At 37.8% G+C, this 24,006-nt stretch overlaps 1 protein-coding gene across 4 annotated transcripts in view; it reads right to left on the bottom strand.

The window, feature by feature from the left end:
• Positions 1-15,679, bottom strand: part of ppp6r2a (protein phosphatase 6, regulatory subunit 2a) — a 190,703-nt gene extending 175,024 nt beyond the window's left edge. For 2 of the 4 annotated variants that reach the window (XM_039761533.1, XM_039761532.1), the window contains exon 1: positions 15,196-15,676. The gene's annotated coding sequence lies outside the window, so the exon portion shown is untranslated. Of the gene's footprint in view, positions 1-15,195 lie in introns of all 4 variants that reach the window. The other 2 variants (XM_039761531.1, XM_039761534.1) reach the window with 2 other exon arrangements.
• Positions 15,680-24,006: the final 8,327 nt, after the last annotated feature.

The raw sequence follows: 24,006 nt of genomic DNA, 5'->3' as shown, positions 1-24,006 counted from the left end.
TGACCCAAAACACACCAGCAAATCCACCTCTGAATGGCTGAAGAAAAACAAAATGAAGACTTTGGAGTGGCCTAGTCAAAGTCCTGACCTGAATCCAATTGAGATGCTATGGCATGACCTTAAAAAGGCGGTTCATGCTAGAAAACCCTCAAATAAAGCTGAATTACAACAATTTTGCAAAGATGAGTGGGCCAAAATTCCTCCAGAGCACTGTAAAGACTCATTGCAAGTTATTGCAAACACTTGATTGCAGTTATTGCTGCTAAGGGTGGCCCAACCAGTTATTAGTTTCAGGGGGCAATTACTTCTTCACACAGGGCCATGTAGGTTTGGATTTTTTCTCCTAAATAATAAAACCATCATTTAAAACTGCATTTTGTGTTTACTTGTGTTATATTTGACTAATGGTTAGATGGGTTTGATGATCAGAAACATTTTGTGTGACAAACATGCAAAAGAATAAGAAATCAGGAAGGGGGCAAATAGTTTTTCACACCACTGTATGTACGAGTACAAATTATTTATGTACACATACAGGAGAAAGTAGGGTGAAAAGACACATTTTATTGGCTAACTAAATAGATTACAAATGCAAGCTTTCGAGGCAGCTAAGGCCCCTTCATCAGGCAAGGTGTAACAAAGAAATTGAAAAATACTCTCGCTTATATTGGGACAGCAAAGTGATTTTTTTCTTTCATCTTAACAACCTTTTTGTTCAAATGTTAGCAAAATGAATACACCTGAGATGAATTAACCCTAAAAGAAGAGAACAATGAACTAATAAAATGTAGAGATAAGATAACCATCACTAGAGAAAGATTTTTTTTGATGTGCATTGTCTCTAAGATAGGCCACTGATGTAGTCAGCTGGTCAATCAGTCTGTTAGTGCGGTAAAACACTCTACTGTTATGTACACATACAAATGCTATACTGTATAATATACAGTACATAACAACATTTCAAATGTAAATCTTTATGTATATGACAATTTCATTCAAAGCAACTTACTCGCTTCAATTGCATAGCTGCTCCCCTGTTTTCCCATTTGAACAGAGCAACTAAAGTAATTTGGACAGGGTTATAGAGAAATTTAGTGCTGGAAAATGAAATGGTGACACTGCAGTTATTTCTCAAAACACTCTAGGACTGTTTTCTGCAGGGCTACATGGAATAGACAATATGTGAAGATTCAGATATATTTTGTGGACAGCCGCAGAAAACAGTAGCCTCAACAGAAGGCAAGGCTAGGAGCTATAGAATAAAAAAATATAATCTAAAATGCAACATGTATCATTCACAAGGCAATAGTAATACAGGCAGATATTAAAGTTACTGATAAGTATCAAAAAATCTGAAATACATAAGGAAAACAGGCTGAAATGAAAAGTACTGTACAGCATACAAGATTTCCACAAAGCTAAAAAATGTAAAACAAAAGAAAACAATGTATGCTCCTGTTTATTTTAGTACATATTTCTGGTGAGCTACATCAAAGTCAACACTAAGCAACATAATAAGGATCTAAAGTAGGCAACACAGAGGAGGATGAGGGGCCAGAGACAAAGTTCAAAACAATACCTGGCAATTGTGGTTTACAGCTACAACACCTTGGCCACTAGACCACACAGTATACAATGTGTTTTGGCAGAAATAACACAATTAATCAGCCATGCTTGTTTTACTATTTGGCATTTTAGGCTTTGTCCTATCAAAATGCTTGCAATAAGTGATCAAAAATAAAAACAAAAACAATAAAAGAACATAAACCTCACAACAAAGGTGTTGTGGAAAGATCCCAAATGAATAACAACAATTATATGACATTGATGTATTATCTTCCAAATAGTATACCTACACATTTACAGCCTATGACAAGTGAACAGTTATATATAATAAAAAAAAAAATCTTCCTATAGTTGACATAATTTGGATACAAACTGTAAACAGCCACTGTGATTTTCTACACTGTACAGAATGATGGTCATTATGAATAATGCAGCACATCCTCTCTATGACCCAGAGTACCTTTAGCCAACAAATTATGCAGCACTTGTGTGTCAAGAAATGCTACTGGAGATCCTTTATATGAAGGGCAAAGCACCTTTATAATGCTTTACTGTGACAGCTCTTGTATAGGTAGCCAGGACAGATGTTTTTCATTTTTGTAATTCTTGTGTTATTTTGGTTATTTTTTTTTTAAATAGTATTTCTTTACCTCCTTTAACAACCTAAATTTAACCTTGGGAACAAATTAAAATCTGTCTGTATATCCAAATTCAGAGAAGTAAAACAGGGAGACCTGCAGTCTTACAGCACTTAAGAATCCTAGCTGCAAGTAAAAACAAGGTTCAATTTCTGTTTGCATGTTCTCATTAGTTTCTTTGCTGACCTGTTCAGTTCTTGTCCATACCTTTAGGTTTAAGTACACTGTATTATCACTGTATGCGACTCTTCAATTTCACCCGGGGCAGTAAATGCTAACATTGTTCAAAGTTATTGTCTGCTTTTACATGCATTTTTATTACTCTTTAATTTAATATTGGGTTTTTTTTTTGTATCGGTATACTGCTGCTGGATTATGTGAATTTCCCCTTGGGATTAATAATGTATCTATCTATCTATCTTATCCCACTAGGAAATCTGTTTGCAGCAGCTAGTATAAAACATACTGCACTGATAAACAGATACAACAAAATAAACAAAGATACAACAACTGAAAGCTATTGTTATCATAAATACACATACTCAAGAATAGTAGAAAGAATAATTACATTAAACAGTACACAAAATATTTCAGAATTTAGCAGGATGCCTACATGTAATAGAATTCAAAATGCTTATAGCTCTAAGAATAAGCAAGTTCTGAAATCTGTTGCTGTTTACCCTTGTGATCCTAAATCCTCAGCCTGATGGTAACAGCCAAAATTAAGGAAACAGAGAATGGCTACTGTCTGGCAGAACTGAGTTGTCCTTCTCTCTAACCTGTTTGTAATACAGCTCAGTGACAGCAGCCTGCTACAAACCAATACTTCTCATTATTAAAAATTGTTGTTGTTTAGATGATTTATATTCTTAATATTGAGATTGCCATACTAACATAGAGAAGCAAATGAAACAATAGATTAAATAAATAACTTATAAGAAAGTGTCATCATGGTTTTGTCCACATTAAAACAATTGAGTTACCTAATAAAGAAAAACAATATCTGCCCCTCCTTACAAATTCATTCTGCGTTAAAATCCAAGTTTAGTCCGTTATTAATGATTGTCCCATTGTCCACAGTCTTCACTTTTTATTAAAGTTGAAGGAATGGGAGGATGAGAACACCCAAGATGTATAACTACGTTCTTTAATTTCAGATTATATCACATTAAGCAACTATTCCAAATGATTTTCAGTCATAGCCTTCATTTATATAATCTTAACAAGGTACGCAGCAGCACACTCTCATAAAGCCAAAGGCCTAATGTGACATACAAAAAGACAGACTCCAACTAGCCAACAACTCGCTTCAATAAAATCAAACAGGTCTGATTTTTCTTTAATTCGTAGGGGTGAGCTCTGTGTGCATGAGAGCTGGCAGCCAATAATTCCTCATTTGGCAGTACAATGCGTAGAAAATAGTGACAAGGTGTAAGAAACATGCATGTTTTGAACCTTACAAACAAAAGGGAGACTCCTTTATTGTCTCATGCTTTACGTTCATAAACAGAATAGGAACAAAAGGACCGAGACTGTGGCTGAACTTTGCCGCACTTTTTAATCTGTTAAATCTTCATACAGTGGCATCATGTTTTTGGCTATCATCAAAAAAAGGAGCAAGCAGGACTGTGCTGGAAGGTCAGCGCTCAGGTGATTTTAGCAATTTTCAGTTGTTTAAATTAACATGGTCCAGAGACGAGATTAGCAATTTCAGTCAGCAAATCTGACAAACCCCATGACTAGAAGTCACATAATGCAACATCAGCATTAGAGGTATTTAGATATGTAAAGGAACAATCACAGCACTGAACAAACTCATCAACAACAGGCCCGTGGCTTCTTCCTTATCTTGTAAGATTCACAATGACAGAGTGATCTGAAAATCTCTGCATGTGTCTGTCTTGTGTGAACTTCTGTGGTCAATTGTGTATAAGATAAACAAAACAGGTGACAGACAGCAGCCTTGCAGTGACCCAATAGATGTATTATCAGAAAAAACATCTTTAACACTCACAATTTTCTGTTTTCTTAGGTAAAAAGCTCAGAATCCACCACATCAAGGTAGGGTCTAAACAGAATTATAAATCAGTTTGCCAAATAAAATCTAGGGCTGGATTTAATAAAAGCTGATGAGAAATGTATGAACATCAATCTTGCATGTCTTTTTAATCCTTCCAAGTGTTCAAACAGTAAATGTTTCAAGTTTTGCTGTGGCACCCTCTGCTATACTGTATATGCAGTTTGGTCAGGGTCTAGATAAGTGTGGATTTTTTTGTTTAGAGGTTCTCTCTTAATTAACTTCTCAAAGAATTTCATTACAAGAGAATTCAATATAAGAGACTGTAAGAGATTGTCTGAAGTCACCTCAAACTTTTGTATGTGTAGTTTTTGTAAATTGAATAACTTTTGAATGTTTCTATAGACTGGTCACTTGCTGCAAATCTAGAAACATCTCAAATATGGAGTAGAATATTTCAAAGAATTGCTCTGCGTAGAAATCAAGCAGATGTCCACTAATACTGTCTAGGCCCAAGCTTTGTTGATTTTACTTTATTGAAGGACCTTTCTGACATCATTATTGTCAAAGAAGGGCCAACTCCTGGCTCCAGTCATGAATCTGTTCTTTTGCTGACTAATTTCCAAAGCAAAATTAGTGTCTCAAATCTTGAACAGAATTCCTTGAATTCTTGAGCCAACTGATATTCAGTTATAACCCCGAGCAATTCAATACGATTATTGCACTTATTATGAATGTCAGCCATCATTTTCATGCCATTCCACAATGAACCCAGGTTATCAGTCCACAGTTCATTATCTGTCTTGTCCTTATACCTCAGTTTTGCCAGCTGTATTTCACATTGCACCTCCTGTAATTCTTTCTCTTCAGTTAATGTCTTACATTGAAAGGCCCTGTTTTCTTCTGGTTATGTTATTTAAATCTGTAGTAATCAATGGCTTGTTATTAGGATATATTTGATTGATGTGACGGAGATTACAGCATCTTTGTAGAATTTTGTGCAACTGTTTACAGTGTCAGTCAGTTGAACAATATCAGCACAGGGTTCTTTAAACATATTCCAGCAGTAAATTCAAAACAGCCAAACAGGCACACAGACTCCTAGTCACAGATTTTTGCATTTATGGCTTTTCATTTTTAAAAACTGGTTTATAGATCTGAATAAGTTGGACACAGTTGTGATCAGATGAACCAAGCAGCTATTTTACTCATCATTCATAAGTGCTCTTCCTGTTCCCATAGAACTGATCGAACACTCTTTTGAGACAAGTTGGGTATGTGACATATTGCTAAAAGTTAGTGTTTTGTTCAGGAAACACTGCTTAAAAGTCTCAAGTATCTGCATTACTTTGGAGATCATTTTAGCACCTCCCCTCACCGCCTCCCGTGGGTAAATATTGACAATCGTAATAATATTTTGAGGAAACTCTCGGGGCAAATAAACAGGACACAGCAAGACAAGCAGAAGCTTTGTATCCTTCACGCACACTTTTTCTCTAACTATCACTGATTTACACCATTGTTTATTTATGTAAAGGCAGACGCCTCTGCTATGTGACTTACCGAAGATAGCGGAGTGTCAATCCAAATGAAATGGTACACCTAATCCATTGATTGTTAAGTGGTCATTCAAATTGGTTTCATTTAGCAAGGTTTCTATAAATTCCATAACACGTGCATTTCCATAATCAGCTTGAAGGTGTACACAATGTCAAACTCCTTGTAGTTTTTCCAGTCTCTCATGAATACCTTCTCTTACACACCTATCAGAGCAATTTACTGTATTAAAAATTGTGCCAAAACTCACTGAGAAATCAGGAGGTAGATATGTGTGTATATGTGAGTTCCACTGACGAAGGTACTCTCTGCTGTATTACCTCCATGCAGGCTGATTAGGAGGAGTGGCATGAAGACCCCAAGTCAGATGAAAATAAAACCAAATGATGAAGATAAGAATAAATATTATGAATTTGTTTACTTTCCTGTAACACCTGTTTGAATCAGAATTAACTCTCAGAAAAGAAAAGGATAAACAAATATAAAAGAAAGGAATTAAAAATTAACAAAATTTAACAAAACCCTGTGCTAACCGATCTTGCTACTGGTCGCTACAAGCATCCTAAGGCTGCCAGGACAGGCAATAGAAAACCTAACATAGTAGATACAGTAAATGGACTTAGAGACATCACTTCAAATGTCATAAAATTAGCAAACTTGTTTTTAGAATAAGATGCTGTCCTGAATATACATAGCATGTGATAGAAATAAGGGGGTACTCAAACTGGCTAAAACCAGTTCAGAGTTATGTTTAACCAAAGGGTCTTGCAGTCTTCTATAGTGGGGAAGGGGTATATATCTCCATTACTTCCCCGCACTATTGTAAATATTCAGTGGAGAGCTTCTCATGCAAACAGTAACTCTTTGTTCTTTTTCAGTTTGACATCAAGTAGCCATAAACGTTAGGACAATATCAATTACAGTGGAACCTCGGTTTGCAAGCATAATTCGTTCCAGAAACGTACTCGCAGTCCAAAGCACTCGTTATATCAAAGGGAATTTCCCCATAAGAAATAATGGAAACTCAGATGATTCGTTCCGCAACCCAAAACTATTTATATAAAAATGATTAATACAAAATATAAAGTAAAAATACATAAAACAAATTAACCTGCACTTTACCTTTAAAAAGAATCATGGCTGGTGTGAGTGAGTTTCTAAACTCTTGTGGGATTCCACCCAACGGAACGACACGCGGAAGAGTGTCCCAACGCAATCGCAGTCTCCCAGCGCTGTAGCAGTTCGCCATATAAGCGTAAACAAAAAGATTGCAGACATGCTATAAGCGCCTGCCGTCGATGGGTGATACAAGGAACATTATAAAGATCCCGCTACAATAAATAACCGCACGGTTTCTGTTTCAAGCTGAATAAAGCTGGTGTTGCTAAAGTACTGAGACTCAGCTTCGTGTTTTGGGGCAAGACAGGGACTTGCACTTCACAGCACACACACACACACACAGTCACAATGCTATAGTAAACAGTATATGCTCGTACGGCTGTTCACTATATGAGTGAGGCACGCAGACTCAGACAGAGAATAGGAGACGATTGCCCTCAAGAGAAGAGAGAGAGAGAGGGGGACGCGAGAGAGACGCACGCAAGCGAGCAAGATAAGGAAAGAGAGAGATGCGTGCGGCGAGCAAGAGAAATAAGGAGAGAGAGAGAGACGCACGCGCAAGAGAGAAGAACCATCTGCCCAGTTGTGATCACATGACTCTCAGCAGACAAAGTGTATCCATACTACACGTATTGCAAGACATCGCTGGTTTATCAAGTCAAAATTTATTAAAAAATTTAGCTCGTCTTGCGAAACACTCGTAAACCAAGTTACTCGCAAACTGAGGTTCCACTGTATCTGTCTTTTCCGAGAACAAATCCATAGCCAGACGATTTATTTAATCACAAATTAGACCTTCTGTCACAATGAAAATAAGGAAACACAAAAGGCTGAAAATAACAGAGAAAAAAAAAACATTTTTGATTTTAACCAGACTGTGAATTCTTATTTATAATTGAGCAAAACGGTATTTGGGCAGAACCCTAAATAAGATAATAGGGTTAAAGACATGAAGGCTTAACTTGCAGTTTCACATTTTCCGTTTGACTGCAGATGTGTAACTGAGAGGTCCCTGTGGCATACTGGCACCAATCATTATTAATGTTACATAGAACTTTTAAAATGGAAGACTATTGCTTATCATCAACAAAAGTTAGGACTTTTAGAAATAGCTAATTCTTTCAATCAACCTGAAAAAAATGGCATGAGATTCTTCAATACAAGTATGCTCTCAAATGTATATTTTCTGTGGAAGGTAAATTATAAAGCATTTTAAATTTCACACTGAATTACGAACAGCTTAAGTTCAGATCTATGTCTCTGCACGAGTTAATCAGGAGTCATCCTTTGCATTTTTTATAACCCACCTCACTTGGCAAGATGCTTGGCAGCTGAATGTTATGGAAATCGATCAAAGTATGTATACACAACAACAGTTTTCAGGTGTAACATGAGCACTCTTAGGTCTGGTAAAAATGTTACTATTATTTAGATTAACTGATGCACCGAAATTGACCCTGCATGGGAGTAATGTCAGCAGAAAAACAGTATAAACACATAATGGCTGAAACAAGCCACTTGCATCCTTTGAGTAGCTGGGAAGACACTACATAAATGTAATTAATTTATTAATTGTCTATGTACTTATTTCCAAATACTACCTAGTAGTAGTTACAGCAAACATTATATAAATATAATATTTTGCTGTATAAGCTTTCTTCCAAAAAGAGAGCATTCTTATTCTGACACTGTGTAAACTGGCTTTTGGAGTGAGCTAAAAAGTGAAAGAGAGAAAGAAAAAACAAAGACTTCACTCTACAGATTCCTATATTGAATATTATGCTTTCTGTCACATTTATAAAATCCAGTCCATTATATTATTATATTATATATCAACCCATAATTCACGTCTAACCATTGAGGAAAAATGTCTGGAGACATGTTATAACACACCTTGAATCCTACTTCATCATCTGTCAATATAGAGTCAGACAACGCAGCTTAATTCTCAACAGTATCTTAAGACCAAGAATGACATCCATCACAGTGCCTTCACTGGGAACATCCTGAAACAGAAGGCAACCACTGCTGCTGCAGCAACAGAAACTCTTGATTTTGACAACTTCACAAATGTATTTCTGTAACACAAGTACTAATATCAGCATTCTTTCCTGTTACGTTTATGACAAGAATGAAATAAGGAGATATGGACTATGCCCTGTGCTTTTTCTTCTGTTTCCAGATGATCAGACCTGAAGTATAGCATCAGATCACCACGTAACACCACCATAGAGAAAAGAAAAGAAAAAAAAAAACAAACATACAAGCTTTAGTGTTCACAATCATATGTTACTAACCCAAAGAAATAATTCAAACAGATTTCCACCCTGGTAGCTCCACTGTCATAATATTTGAATTACACCTAAACAATGCTGTTTCTCTATTAGATTTTTCATCAACATGCTGACTTTTCTTATTTTTTAAACAATTAATTTATTTATTAAATATTAATAAATTAATCTAAAAGTTTTTTACTCTCAATCAGGTTTAATGGCATTCAGTTACAAGTTACAATCCTATTCCAGCTTGATCCCAGGGACCTCTACAGACTTTTGACAGTAACACCCATTACAGTATATGCCTATTGTACATTCTATCAGTAAATCTATCTTTATTTTGCGTCATTAAAAAAATAACAAAGGACTTTTTTCTGAGCCAAAAAAATGTATAGCACAGTACAACTCCAGGCAGGTAAAGGTAGTGTTGAAAAATTTACTGTAGCAATAAATAATCACAACAATTAGATTAGATAACCTTTATTAATTCCATGGGGAAGTTCAAATGCATACAGCAGCAGAAACATTACAAAATTAGAACACAGACTAACAGGTCAGGTAATACATCCAATCAATTGAGTACATCAGGTGGAAGCACTGAATTTTCTGATAGCAGTGGGCAGAAAAGACCCCTGGGGCACTTCTTAATACATCATGGTGGAATGAATCTGTGGCTGAAACTGCTCCATGAGGGGACACACGTGGATTTTTCATGATGGCATCCAGTTTTACCATTATCCTCATTTCGTGTAAGAATTGATAGACATAACAGTGATGTTAGCATTATTTGTTAAAATACAGTATTACCCTTATTAAAGAATCAAAAGTATCAGCTCTAAAACAAGGTGAGAAAACACAGGTCTTTGCACTCTATATGAAAAATTCACAAGAAATTCAAAATAAATAAATAAGAATGCAGTATGCAATTAAACATAAAAACACAAGAACTAACAAAATTAAGCCTTGCATTAACAATTCAGAACAAACCTTCCATTTACTGTCTCTGTTCTACACCATTTAAATAGGTTGTGCTCTAGAGTTGGAGCCTATCCCGGCAACACTAAGCACTAACCCTGTTTGGGGCAGTAGTCTATTAAAGAGCATATTCATCAATACATCTAAACCTCCTTAACAGAATTTTAGTGTTATGTGCAGCCTAAAATCCAATCTAAGTGTGAGTTGGCAAAGGGTGGGAATCAGGTGGAAAGAAAGTCATGTAACAATTATCAGCGATATTCAGTAGTACCATATAGCCATTTCTAAAGCTTTGGGACTCCAGCGAACCACAGTGAGAGCCATTATCCACAAATGGCAAAAACATGAAACAGTGGTGAACCTTCCCAGGAGTGGCCGGCCGACCAAAATTACCCCAAGAGCACAGAGACGACTCATCCGAGAGGTCACAAAAGACCCCAGGACAACGTCTAAAGAACTGTCAGTGTTCACGACTCCACCATAAGAAAGAGACTGGGCAAAAACGGCCTGCATGGCAGTATTCCAAGACGCAAACCACTTTTATGCAAATAGAACATTAGAGCTCGTCTCAATTTTGCTAAGAAACATCTCAATGATTGCCAAGACCTTTGGGAAAATACCTTGTGGACTGATGAGACAAAAGTTGAACTTTTTGGAAGGCAAATGTCCCGTTACATCTGGCGTAAAAGGAACACAGCATTTCAGAAAAAGAACATCATACCAACAGTAAAATATGGTGGTGGTAGTGTGATGGTCTGGGGTTGTTTTGCTGCTTCAGGACCTGGAAGGCTTGCTGTGATAGATGGAACCAAGAATTCTACTGTCTACCAAAAAATCCTGAAGGAGAATGTCCGGCCATCTGTTCGTCAACTCAAGCTGAAGCGATCTTGGGTGCTGCAACAGGACAATGACCCAAAACACACCAGCAAATCCACCTCTGAATGGCTGAAGAGAAACAAAATGAAGACTTTGGAGTGGCCTAGTCAAAGTCCTGACCTGAATCCAATTGAGATGCTATGGCATGACCTTAAAAAGGCGGTTCATGCTAGAAAACCCTCAAATAAAGCTGAATTACAACAATTCTGCAAAGAGCGCTGTAAAAGACTCATGGCAAGTTATCGCAAACGCTTGATTGCAGTTATTGCTGCTAAGGGTGGCCCAACCAGTTATTAGGTTCAGGGGGCAATTACTTTTTCACACAGGGCCATGTAGGTTTGGATTTTTTCTCCCTAAATAATAAAAACCATCATTTAAAAACTGCATTTTGTGTTTACTTGCGTTATATTTGACTAATGGTTAAATGTGTTTGATGGTCAGAAACATTTTGTGTGACAAACATGCAAAAGAATAAGAAATCAGGAAGGGGGCATATAGTTTTTCACACCACTGTATTCAAATGGTGACCCCAGGGCCACATGCGGTCCCCAAACTAATCTCCGAGTGACCAAGCCCATGGCTACACCAGAAAAACCACAAAAAAACACATTTTGATGTCTAAAACCATTTGCTCCCTCCTCATCCTGATCCTGCCACTCAGCTCTCTAGGGAGGTGCTCTGAGCCCTCGTAAAATTTTTCCCCCAAGACACCCCCCCACAGCCCATGCAGTAGAGGAACATCACAATATCAACATAATGAAGGTGTGTAACAAAGCCCTGCCTAATCACACAGTGTGCAGTCGACGTCTTCATGTATGTTAGTTGCCGTTAACACCTGTTATAGGTTTGTACACTGATAGCTTTGATAGCATTGATAGTTGTTTTTTATTCTGTTAAATGTCCTTTATGATGTGCCTGAGTCATATATATACAGTGACACAATGGTAGTGCTGTCACCTCACAGTAAGAACATCATGGGATCATGTTCCAGGTCCTTGCTTTGTTAGAAGTGACAAAAGCTTTATATAAATGTTAAGAATTATTATTACATGACCAAAATATTCATTTTATTTCAAAATGGAAACAAATGTTATTGCTGACACTTTTTATGCAATTTGAGATGTGCTGATAGCATGATGTCGCACCCACCATACAGATATGACCAAAATCCATCCATTATCCAACCCGCTATATCCTAACTACAGGGTGACGGGGGTCTGCTGGAGCCAATCCCAGCCAACACAGGGCGCAAGGCAGGAAACAAACCCCAGGCAGGGCACCAGCCCACTGCAGTATGACCAAAATGTTTTGTGTTTTTTTTTGTTTTATTTCAAATGTGGAAAAAAAATGTATTGCTAGTAGAATTGCCATCCATCCATTATCCAACCCACTATATCCTAACTACAGGGTCACGGTGGTCTGCTGGAGCCAATCCCAGCCAAAACAGGGCGCAAAACAGGAAACAAACCCCGGGCCAGCCGACTGCAGAGAATTGTAATCAATATTTTTAAAAAATAAATGATAATTTGTACAATAGTAATATATACTTTTATGAAGTTTTGACAATGAATTGTTAAACAGAGAAGAACTGAATGTAACTAAAGGGTTAACTAAATATTGTTTTAAGTCTAGGCATGTAAGGCTTTTGCATCTTCTCAGAGGAGGCACCAATGTAGTTACTAAGGTTAAAATGAAGTAAATGCGTAATGAGCACCCCTATTATGAGACAGTGATAAGATCAATGGGAAAACCCGTAGGACACGCCTAGTAACGAAGCAATGTTTAGCATAATGGAAGAATCAACGTGTATACAAAGTTACTGGTGGCTGTAGTCAATTGGCAAAGAAGACAGAATTCTGCATATTAAGAAGTACTGTATTAGATAAGGTAACTCTAATAAAAAAAAGTATAAAAAAGAATGAATTGATTCATTAATTGCTCACTCTATGGACCAACCCATTTGTGCATATCTGTTTCCAAATAAAGAATTGTTCAGCATTTTCACCCGACTCTGTGGTGGACTTCTTTGAAAAGAAAGGAAAGTTTTTTCCACAACACTACAACCTCATATTCTGTCCAATTATAGCTTTTTTATTGTTTTTTATGCACTTTTTGATGTGCCTGTGTCAGATGTGACTAAATTTAATAATAATATAATAAGAATCTAATAAAAAATGTGGCATTTTATTTATATAGCATTTTTCCCATGCTCAAGGCACTTTACAGAGTTTAAGAAAGAATGGCAGGGTATACAGTACATAGCATTGTACTAAACGAGATAAATAAAGAGGAGTAAGATGCAGAGAAAAAGCCTAACAGACAACATAATTGATGGTCTAGCACACACACAGAGGCTACATGAGCATCTTGACATAGAGGTAAACTTAGAGAAGGGTAATAAAGTCAGGTAGAGCTAAAAGCCTTCCTGAACAGATGAGTTTTGACTTGTTTTTTTAATTTAAAAGGGAAACAATGAATAAACATCCCTTGTTTCTCAATACTTTTATTTGTGTTGGTTTAAAATTTGTCATTATCTGCTACTTACCAGCGGCTGAAAATGTCTGACCCAGCTAAATGTCGTGGTGTGAAAATCTGGCCCAGCTGAATTTGTTATTGAATAGCCCTGACTTAGGATCACAGATTGAATTTAAGCAACCTTGTGATTCAAAGGAGTGCATCAAAATTTGTACATCATGTATCAGTATCTGCTAATAGTGGAATAAAAAGAAAAATGTATCAGTATTGTATCCAATGTCAAGATTATTACAATACATTATGTCAATATAATGACACACGTATTAGGAACAGAAACAAGACTACTCAATGAACTCTGCACTGTGTGCCGTGTAGAATTTCAGCCAAATGTGAATACTGATACTGCAGTGAGCAAATGTGACACAGGAAAAATCAATTTTCATTATCCTGTGCGAATCTGTGTATCGTTTCATGCTTTCTTTAGAGTAGAAGACCTAAGCCACTATATACCAGGCTTAAATTAATAGGCGATTTAAAAGTTGATAGATAAAGCCATAAGCCACTTAAGATGGTATAGGAAAAGAATTAACACTCTTCTTATAGTACACAGTACTCAATTAACAGATTCTGCTGCCTATTAAAGTTCAGTGGAGTTTATTCTAAGCAGTAAATTGTAGAAAGCACAGCTCTGAAAAGCAAAGCTAGAAGCGTCTTGCAGTACACTTCGTTATCATGTATCTTGAGATGGCGCACTCTGTGAAAGACGCTATATAAAAGGATGCTCGACGTAATTAACCATTCTAGGTACCACAACTCCAGGCATGTCTATTCCATATATATAAAATAAATCAGTATAATCCTTACATGGGTTAATAATAAGAATGTATTACTGCTTACTGCGTATTTTTCCTTTCATGTTCCAATACAGCCATTAAACAAGAATCTGGCTCAATATGCAAAGCCCTGCACAGTACAAACCTGCAACACACAGGATTCATCCGCGAGACATTTCGTCGTTCATCATTCCACAAGTACCAATCTGAACCTGTCTCGCTTCCATCGAGTAAGCCCAGCGCACTTACGGAATATACATACACAAATCATGTTCTCCACAGCGCTCAAGGCACTCTTAAGATCTTCTACCAGGCCAGTGCCCTAACCCCCAAGGCTCTCCCGACTCCTTCCCTTTCTTTATTTATTTCATGTCCCCTGCACACTGTGACTGTAAAAGCTCCTCCACGGAGCTCAGAAGTGGTTTGCTCACGGTTGGCGGCTCATGAACTTTCTCTTCAGCCTGACAGACTGAATGACGAGTAGGTCAAGTGCCCATCCTCCGCCCCCACCCCACAAAAAAATAGCGATGGGTGATGACCCCCTCCTCCGCCTCTCTCCGATCCAATCCACCTCCGCAAGGCGGGGGTGGGCCTGACGAAAACAAAATTGTCTCCGAAAAGTACAGCCACGTTCTTTTCGAGTGACAGCTCGAGCTCCCCAAGTGGGTGCTTTACCTGTGCGCCGTAACAGTCCACTAGCCCCGCTCGTGAATAATTGGTGAAATGATAATAATAACGAGGGGGGAAACGTGCGAGTACTATGTTTGCTCCAAATAAAGTAATGCTTAACACTTCAAGCTACAGGAAATTCGCCCGCAGAGATCGCATTGGTCAAAGGACGTTTTGTTCTTCATGATGCTTACCTTAGAAATGCAGGACAATTCCTTCGCATGCAAGCCTCCAAGAAACTGTTCTTACAGGGGGGTGGCGGGGGGGCGTAATTCCTCCGGCGCTAAACCCCCTCTAGTAAACAAACAAACAAGCGCAGATATATCCGTCTGATATAAGGATCTTGCTCTTTCGTTTTTTTATTTCATGCAAAGTTTTTTTTTATCCTAATTATTCCCCTTCTTCTTCCTATGTTCTCAATCCTGACCACTGCTTCCAGGCTTGTGCAAGAAAAAAATATTCTCTCTTATATTCGGATCAAAATGGCGGTCGCTTGCCTAAAGCGCGTGCCCTGGCGCTCGCTCGGTGTCCACGGGAACGTGCATACGCGGTCTCGGCATCCCGACTTTGGTTTGTTTATTATGATGCGCTTTTGCTTCCCCTTTTTTCTTTGCTTCTTCCCTTTCTGACTTCGAGAAAATATTCAATTCAACGCTATCAGTTTAAAAAGTAATTTATATTTCGATCTGATTTGGTCCATATATATAGTTTTCAATTAACAATAGATGCACTGCATATATATGCATAAGAGAGCCAATTTTTGTAGGGACTGAATTTTATACTATTTTTGGGCCCCTATTTAAGCAAAAGAATATGCTGTTGCAAAAAGAAAATTGGGTATGACAATGAATATTTATTTAGAATGAGAAAATAAACGTCATGCTAATTTAAAATTTACAATTACAAAAAAATCTGAATTAGCATAAACTGCCCTATGGAAATACATATGGGAGAAATGATCCGCTGTGGCAGCCCCTAACGGGAGCAGCCGAAAGAAGAAGATAAACTGCCATAATCTGGGGTGTTAAGAAAAACGTAATGATTTACTTAATGAGGCTGAAGTACATCGTAAACAAGAATAGATGCATCATATATTAAAATGTGTGCTTCATTGTAAATGTTTAAAGTCTAAATATTCACAAATATAATAGAAATTTGTAATTTTTCACATCATATTCAAATTCATTAACCTTGAAATAGCCTAAACCAACATTCCACATGTGTATGTTTGAAATTTGATCATTTTAATCTTCATGGGGTGGCTCTTAGTGGGCTAGAACCACCGGTAAATAATTAAATATCAAAGACGCTATATTCATAACTTGGTATAAAGTGGCACTCCACAAGCTTATATTACCAATCTCCATTTTTAAAGTTTTGTGAAAAGGGGTAACTTTGACTCATATTCTAATAGGGGGTGAACCCCTGGGGTTGATTGATGTGGCATGCACAGCTTCAAGTCCTTCAGATGAGTTTGGCTGAAGGCATATATTGGTTTACTCTTTATCAGAAGGGTGTAATTTTCTGCATAAAATATGGTCAAAAATGGTCTAAAAATCTATGTTTTAAAAATCTTGAGGGCCAAAAATTGGGAGGGGGCAAAAAAGCTCAATGTGTTGCATAACTAGTCATCAAGATGAGTCTAGTGGTACATCATATGTGGGGAGGGGGGTCTTGTTCCGGTGAGAGTCAGAAGGAGCCAAAAAAAAAATGAAGTGATTTCAAAGCATTTATAAGTAGTTCTTATGAATGCAACTTACACATGTACAGTTTACAAACGTGGTGGGCAAAGTAATTAAGACATTTACTTAAAACCTTGAGGCCCTGGGTTCAAATCCTGCTACTGAAGCCATGTGACGAGGAGCGAGTCACTTCACCTGCATGTGCTCCAATTGGAATAACAAAAGATATGTAACCGATTGTATCTCAGATGTTGTAAGCTGCCTTAGATAAAGGCATCAGGTAAATAGCAAATTCATTTTTAAAAACTGGCAAATACCATAATCGTCACAAAAGAAAAACTAAAAGTGGTATTTTTAATTAACAGCCTAATAGACCTTTATAAACTTTGTACACATTGGTAACCTCTTCATAGATAGACAGATAGATACTTTATTAATCCCAAGGGGAAATTCACATTCTCCATCAGTAGCATACTAATAAAAAACAATATGGGTATGATTCCCACCATGATTGTTCATGTTTGCACAATGATAAAAGGTAACACATCTGAATGTCTGAGATAGTTCTACAATCAAAGTCTACCAATAATTAAAACCCTGGCCTTGCAAACAATGGGCCCTAAATCTTAACCTACACTAGCTTCATAGTAGCTTTGTCTCTGTCTGTATATATATTGTGGACAATGGTCGGCTATTCATCCCAGCCAATACCCCACGCCGCTAGATGGAGCCCTTCCGGCAGCATGGAGGTGCTACGAATTCAAGCAGGGCATCATGGATATTGGAGTTTTCCTTCACAGCCCTGCTGGATACCATGGGGACCGCAAGGGGATGCTGCAGGGAGGCTCAAAGACTTATATTTGCCCTATAACCCGGAAGTACGTCCTAGTCACATGGACAGAGGAAATTACTTACTAGGAAATCATATGGACTGAGGGTTCAGAAGCACTTCTGGGTCATGGACTATAAAGCACTCTGGGATATCCCAGACAGGTGAGCTGAGCTGGGTGGTAGGGTGGCAATGCATCTGGGAGAGAGGGGGATTATTAATTATTGAATTGATTTGTTTATTATTTATGAGAATTGTGGGGAGGAGCGTGCTTTGTGCACTTATTTATAATAATAAATATTATTATTGGACTTTTACCTGGTGTCTGACAAGTAGTCTGAGGGTTCAAGGGGTCAAAAGAGCCCGAAACTGTCACTATATATATATATATATATATATATATATATATATATATATATATATATATATATATATATATATATATATGTTGAGCCTTTTTTGTCATTCATAATAAGACTACTTCATCCTGGCATGGATTCTACAAAATGCTGGATGTGTTTCTCAGTGATGTTGTACCATGCAGAGCTGACTGTGTTACACACTTTGCTGCAGAATCTTAATCTTGCTGGAAACAGCCCTTTCTACCTTATCCTAAAGATGCTTGATAAAGTTGAGATCCAAGGTCTGTACAAGCCACTGTCATGTTCCTGGAACCATTCAGTGATGATGCATGCTTTGTGATATGGTCTATTGTCATGCATTATCATTTTATCCAAGTGTAGACATATAGCTATAAAAGCATGAAATTGGTCAGCCACAGTGGTCAGATCGTATGCATTACTGTTCAGATGTTCTTTAATTGGTATCAGAAACCCTAATGTGTTCCAAGGAAACATTTCTCAGACACTGAACAGGATGGCTTTATGAACCAATAATACATGTGCCAAATTCTGATCTTTTCATCAGCATCATGTAAAAAGAACCTAGATTTGTCCAATCAAGCAACTTTTCCATTCCTCAATTGTCTAGTTGTGCTGCTTCTGTGTCCATGGGAGATACATATTGTTTTATTCTGACAAAAATCAGTATCTGACGTGGTCTTTAGATATTGTAGGCTATTCAAGACAAAGTGAAATAAGTGGTGCATCCTGAGATGCATGCCAGCGTCTAACTTGTGATGTGATTTGATTAGTTGTGGCCTGTCTCTTTCACCACTCTCCTTTGTTCCCTGTGATTCACAATTTCTTTTTATACGCAGGATTTCCTATCGCTGATAGTTTTTTTGCTTTTTGTACTATTCTTGGTAAACTCTTGAAATGGTTGTGTGTGAAAAGTCTGTGGCAACATTTCTTTGGGAGATGCTAGAACTGACATGCTTAGTACCAACATAGAACATTCAAAGTCAATAAGGTTGCTCGTTTTGTCCATTTCAACACTCAACTGAATACTAACTGATGCTAGAAATGCTGGATTTCCTGATTTATGTGACATACTGCTGTCACGTGACAAATGATATGTTTGAATGTGCAATTTACACAAACGGGTTGTACCTAAAAAACTAGCAATTCAGTTTATTTGCCCCACTAACTCCCTTAACTTCTGTTTGTTTAAACCAAAACATTTAATTCCTTTAAATCCTTCTTCTTAGCTGGTAATATAAATTCCTTAAATCACTTTAGTAGGTCATCTGTGGGGTTTCTCTAGCTCTGTTGTTCCTTTTGTGTAATAGGGAGACTCAGATTCCCAGCATAACTCCTCTTGACTTTCATACCACAGTTTGTTGGACAACATAATATCCTCTTATTCTTTTTTAATTGCTTCTGTACATTGTCTGATTGTGGACACTGATGATTAAAGTAGACTCTTAAATCTTTCTCATTAGGCACACTTTCCAGCTTCAGACAAACCTTCCATGTAACTAATTATATTAACCTACGTATATAAAAGACTACATTTTTTATATGCCACACATACTAACAACTGACTTTGCTTAACTTTAACTGATCTGATATTTGTATATTTATATTGCTTTTTAGATGCAATTCTACCTAAACAATTTATACAAATAAAAAATAGTGGCCCCAGTGCTCTTGCTTAAGCTAATTCCAAATATGTTCCTCACACTATAATCTGCACAGTGTGTCGTGAATCTCTGCCTCTTTTAATTTGAGATCTTGCCTCTTATAAGATACAAAGCTTTTGGAAAGTCAAAGTAAATAATATCTCAGGCTGATGTGAGGCAGAGTGGCACTGGAGATGTGACAGTAAGACTACTGAGTCACACTTTAAATGAAATGCAGAAACATAATTTACATTTCCTGAGTTGAAGCCTACTGTACTGTGCACTTTGTACATAGTGTACTCCTGTAATCAGTTTGCATTATTCATTTTTCTTAATTTAGGTTTTGCATCTGCAACCCTGGTAACCCTGCTACCTCTCAGGCTCTGGGTTTGAATCCCAGAGCACTCATGGTTTCTGTTGCATTTTCTTCAAGATCTTGGCAGATTTATTGACGAGTCTAAATGAGCCCAGAATGAGTGAGTATTGTTATGTGTATTGTAGAAATAGACTGGTGCCCCATCCAAGGCTGGGTCCTGTCTTGTGCATGCTGCTGTTGCGGTATGCTTTGGCCCAAAGGGTTCAGTCATTTGATGTATCAATAAATTAATTTTATTCATTTGTTTGTCTGTAAAATTATTGTATTTCATCAAATCAGTCAAACAATAAGCTGTACACTCAATATGTGTTGCACATGGATATGCCAATGAGAAAAAGCGCTTGTTTACTCAAAAAGAAAATCCTTTGAATGACTTATTTGTTAAATTAAAAATATAATGCCCACTTACCTTTGTTGATAAAGAATATTAGAATTTCTTTCAACTTCTTCTTCCTCTTCTGCTTTTCTCACTTCTATGTGGAGTTGATTTGCTTCAACAACCTTCTCCATACAGCTCACTCCAGTACCTCCTCCTCGGTCAAATACTTTTCTTTCAGATTTTCATTTAGTTTATCCACCCATCTCTGCTTTGGCCTCTTTCACTTTCTCTTCCCCTGTAGATCCATTCCCATCACTCTTTTGCCCATGTATTCATTGTTTCTCCTCATTACATGTCCATACCACTTCAACCTACTTTCCTATACTTTGTTAGATATCTCCCCCACTTTTGCTGTACCTCTGAATTTCTTATTTGTTATTCTGCCCTCTTTTTTAACTCTACACATCCATCTCAATGTTTTAATTTCTGCTACATCCCACTTCTCCTGCATTCTCTTTACTGCCCATGTCTCAGCTCCATACATGATTGACAGACCACTGTCTTAAAATCCTTACCTTTAACCTTTGCCTAATTTCACTGATCACACAATACTCCTGATACCTTATTCCAATTGCTCCATCCACACTGCACTCTATGGGTTATCGCTTCATCTCATTTTCAATCTTGGGCTAACATTGATCCAAGATATTTTCAATACCTCTCCCTGCAGTCTAACTTCTAAAACCCGATCATCATTAAATCTCATATATTTGGTCTTCCTTCTATTTATCTTAAATCCTCTGTCTTCCAGCTTCCCCTCCACTTCCTTTTTTGTGGTGCTACAAAACACAATATCATCAGCAAATAGCATGTGCCAGAGGGATTGTTCTTTTATCCCATGAGTAAACACATCAATAACCAGATCAAAGAGGTAAGGACTTAAAGAAAATCCCTGGTGCACACCTCCTCTAACTGGGATTTTGTCTGTTACCCCAACACTGCTTTTAACGCAAATTGTCACACCCTCATACTTAAGCTGCACAATCCTCACATATTTTTCTGATACTCCTTTCTCTCTTAAGTATTTCCAGACCTCTTCATGTGGAATTTTTGTATAAGCCTTCTCCAAATCAAAAAACACCATATGCAAAGCTTTCTGTTTTTCTCAATGTTTCTCTATTATCTGTCTCAATCCAAAGACTACATCAGTTGTTCCTCTTCCTGAAATAAAACCAAACTGCTCCTTCCCTATGGTGGTCTCTTTCCTAAGCCTTCTCTCTATAACCTTTCCCAAACTTTAATTGTGTGACATCAGCTTTATCCCTCCTTTGTTTCAACAATCCTGAATATCATCATTGAAATTCTGCATTAGATCACACAACACATCTACACCCTCTTCCTCTAAACATTTCCACACTTTTGTTAGTATTTCATTTGGTCCTATTGCCTTCCCATTTTTCACTATGTTCAGTTCCTCCCTCTTTTTTCTTGGTATTCACCCTTCTTTTGGGGCTCCATCACCAAATACTATTCTTGTTTTCTTCATTCAACAGCTTTTCACTCAATACCACACCTTGCTTCTTACCTTTCATCTGCTTTATCTGATTATAATCCTTTCCAGCTTTGTTCCTAGCCTTCACCAATCTAAAAATCGTTCTTTACCTCTTTTGTCTCTAGTTTTTCATACTGTACACCTCCTCCAAAGCTTTCCCCTCTCTCTTGCCACTGCCTTTATTGCCTCCTTGTTAGTCTGCCTATACATTTCAATGTCTTCCTCCATCTCAGATTGGTACCATGTCTTCTTTACCTCCTTCCTAGTCTTTATCACATCCTGCACCTCTCTGTTCCAAGCATCACCATGTCTCTTTGTCCCCAGGAGGGTTCCTTCCTGCTGTCCTACCCTACACCTCTTCGCCAACTCTTAATACAAATTTGCTATTCTTCTCCCACCATTCCTCCACACTCTTAAATGACTGCACCTTTCTCTCTAAACCTGTTCTTAAGCCCATCCTTTTTTAATCTCCACCACTTTATCCTTGGATCTGCTTGTTCTGCTTTTATTCTCCTGCTGATTCTGATCTCCCAATCCATCACCATCACTTTATGTTGCACTGTTACACTTTCTCATTTATCTCTTTCAAATAAATCTTCAACACATTATATTAAATGTTTGGCTTTCCCTTCCTCCAGTACTGTTAGTCACAAGCTGATTTACTTTGTTTTCAAAAAATGTGTTAACTATTACCAAATCAGATGGCATGCGAAAATCTACTATCCTCTCTCCTACTCCCCACCTTTCACATACCTTCTCTAACATCTATCTACTCTTTCGCACATGCCCATTAAGATCACCACAAACAATCACCCTTTCCTCCTCCAGTACTGCCCTAAGCTACGCATCCATTTGTACACAGAAAACATTATTTTCCTCTTCTTCACAGCCCACTTGGGGAGCATATGCACAAATGGAATTAACTACAGTCTCGCCAAGGCCTAGCTTGACACTCATCACCCTATCACTCCTCCTATTCAAACTGACAAGACTATCTATCAGTTCTTTAGATATTACAATACCTACACCATTTCTGCCTTGCTTATTTACTCCACTGTACAACAACTTAAAGCCTCCTCCCAATTCTCTGGCCTTATTCCCGTTTTATCTAGTTTCATGCACATACAACACTTCTATTTTTCTCCTTCCTATTAAATCTCTTTCTTTCTCAGTCATTCTTTCAACATTTGGAGTCCTCACTCTTACCTTTACTTTACTCTTTTCTTTCCCCTTCCCTTTCTTCTTCTTCTTCTGGACTAACTTTTTTAGCTGGCCTGCCTTTGACCTTGCTCACTTCCCACAGGGGTCAGGCAAGGCCCTGTACATCGCCCACAAGGTACGCCCCAGCATTTTCCCAAGCTGATTGAATTGATTACATCATTAAGGTCCTGGCTAGTTTTAACTGCCATACGCCCTTCCTGACACTAACCTTCTTTATTTACCCGAACTTCAGGTTTGCACCCTGGTGGCTAGTTTGATAAAGAATATTAGATATCCTGGAAAAATAGATGGACAAATTCTGAGAAGAGACACTGTTATGATGACAGAAATATTCAGGGAAATTTAGATGAAAGGAAACAAAGTGGGCATACAAAATCCATGTTGTGAGATGATTTGAACATAAATGAACTGATCGGCCAGGGACAGATTGAAACAGAAGAACTGAGTACACAAAAGGTGCCTCTAATCAGAACTCCAATGAATGAAATTTGAGGGACTTTAGTTTTTAAATTAATCAATTAACCTATCACTGCAACCTCCATTGTGCTTCTAAAAAAATATCCTTGCATTTTCTGATCCACAAAGTCTGTCCATCCATCCATCTATTTTCCAACCCGCTGAATCCGAATACAGGGTCACAGGGCTCTGCCAGAGCCAATCCCAGCCAACACAGGGCACAAGGCAGGAACCAATCCTTGTCAGGGTGCCAACCCCCTGCAGGGCACACACAAACAAAGTACACACTAGGGCCAATTTAGAATCACCAATCCATCTAACCCGCATGTCTTTAGATTGTGGGAGAACATGCAAACTCCACGCATGGAGGACCCAGGAAGCGAGGCAGTAGCGCTACCAGTGCACCACCATGCCGCCCTTCCATAAAGTCTATTATGACAAAATAGTGCTGCAACTAATTGCCTACAGTACAGTATGGGGATTTGCGGAAAGGGGTGGCTACATTGGCTCAAACTCCGCCCATTTCATCTCATTGGTCTAAGTGTCC

Source organism: Polypterus senegalus, chromosome 8 (assembly GCF_016835505.1).
Source record: "Polypterus senegalus isolate Bchr_013 chromosome 8, ASM1683550v1, whole genome shotgun sequence".
Lineage (NCBI taxonomy): Eukaryota > Metazoa > Chordata > Cladistia > Polypteriformes > Polypteridae > Polypterus > Polypterus senegalus.
This window is presented reverse-complemented; position numbering and strand designations above follow the sequence as displayed.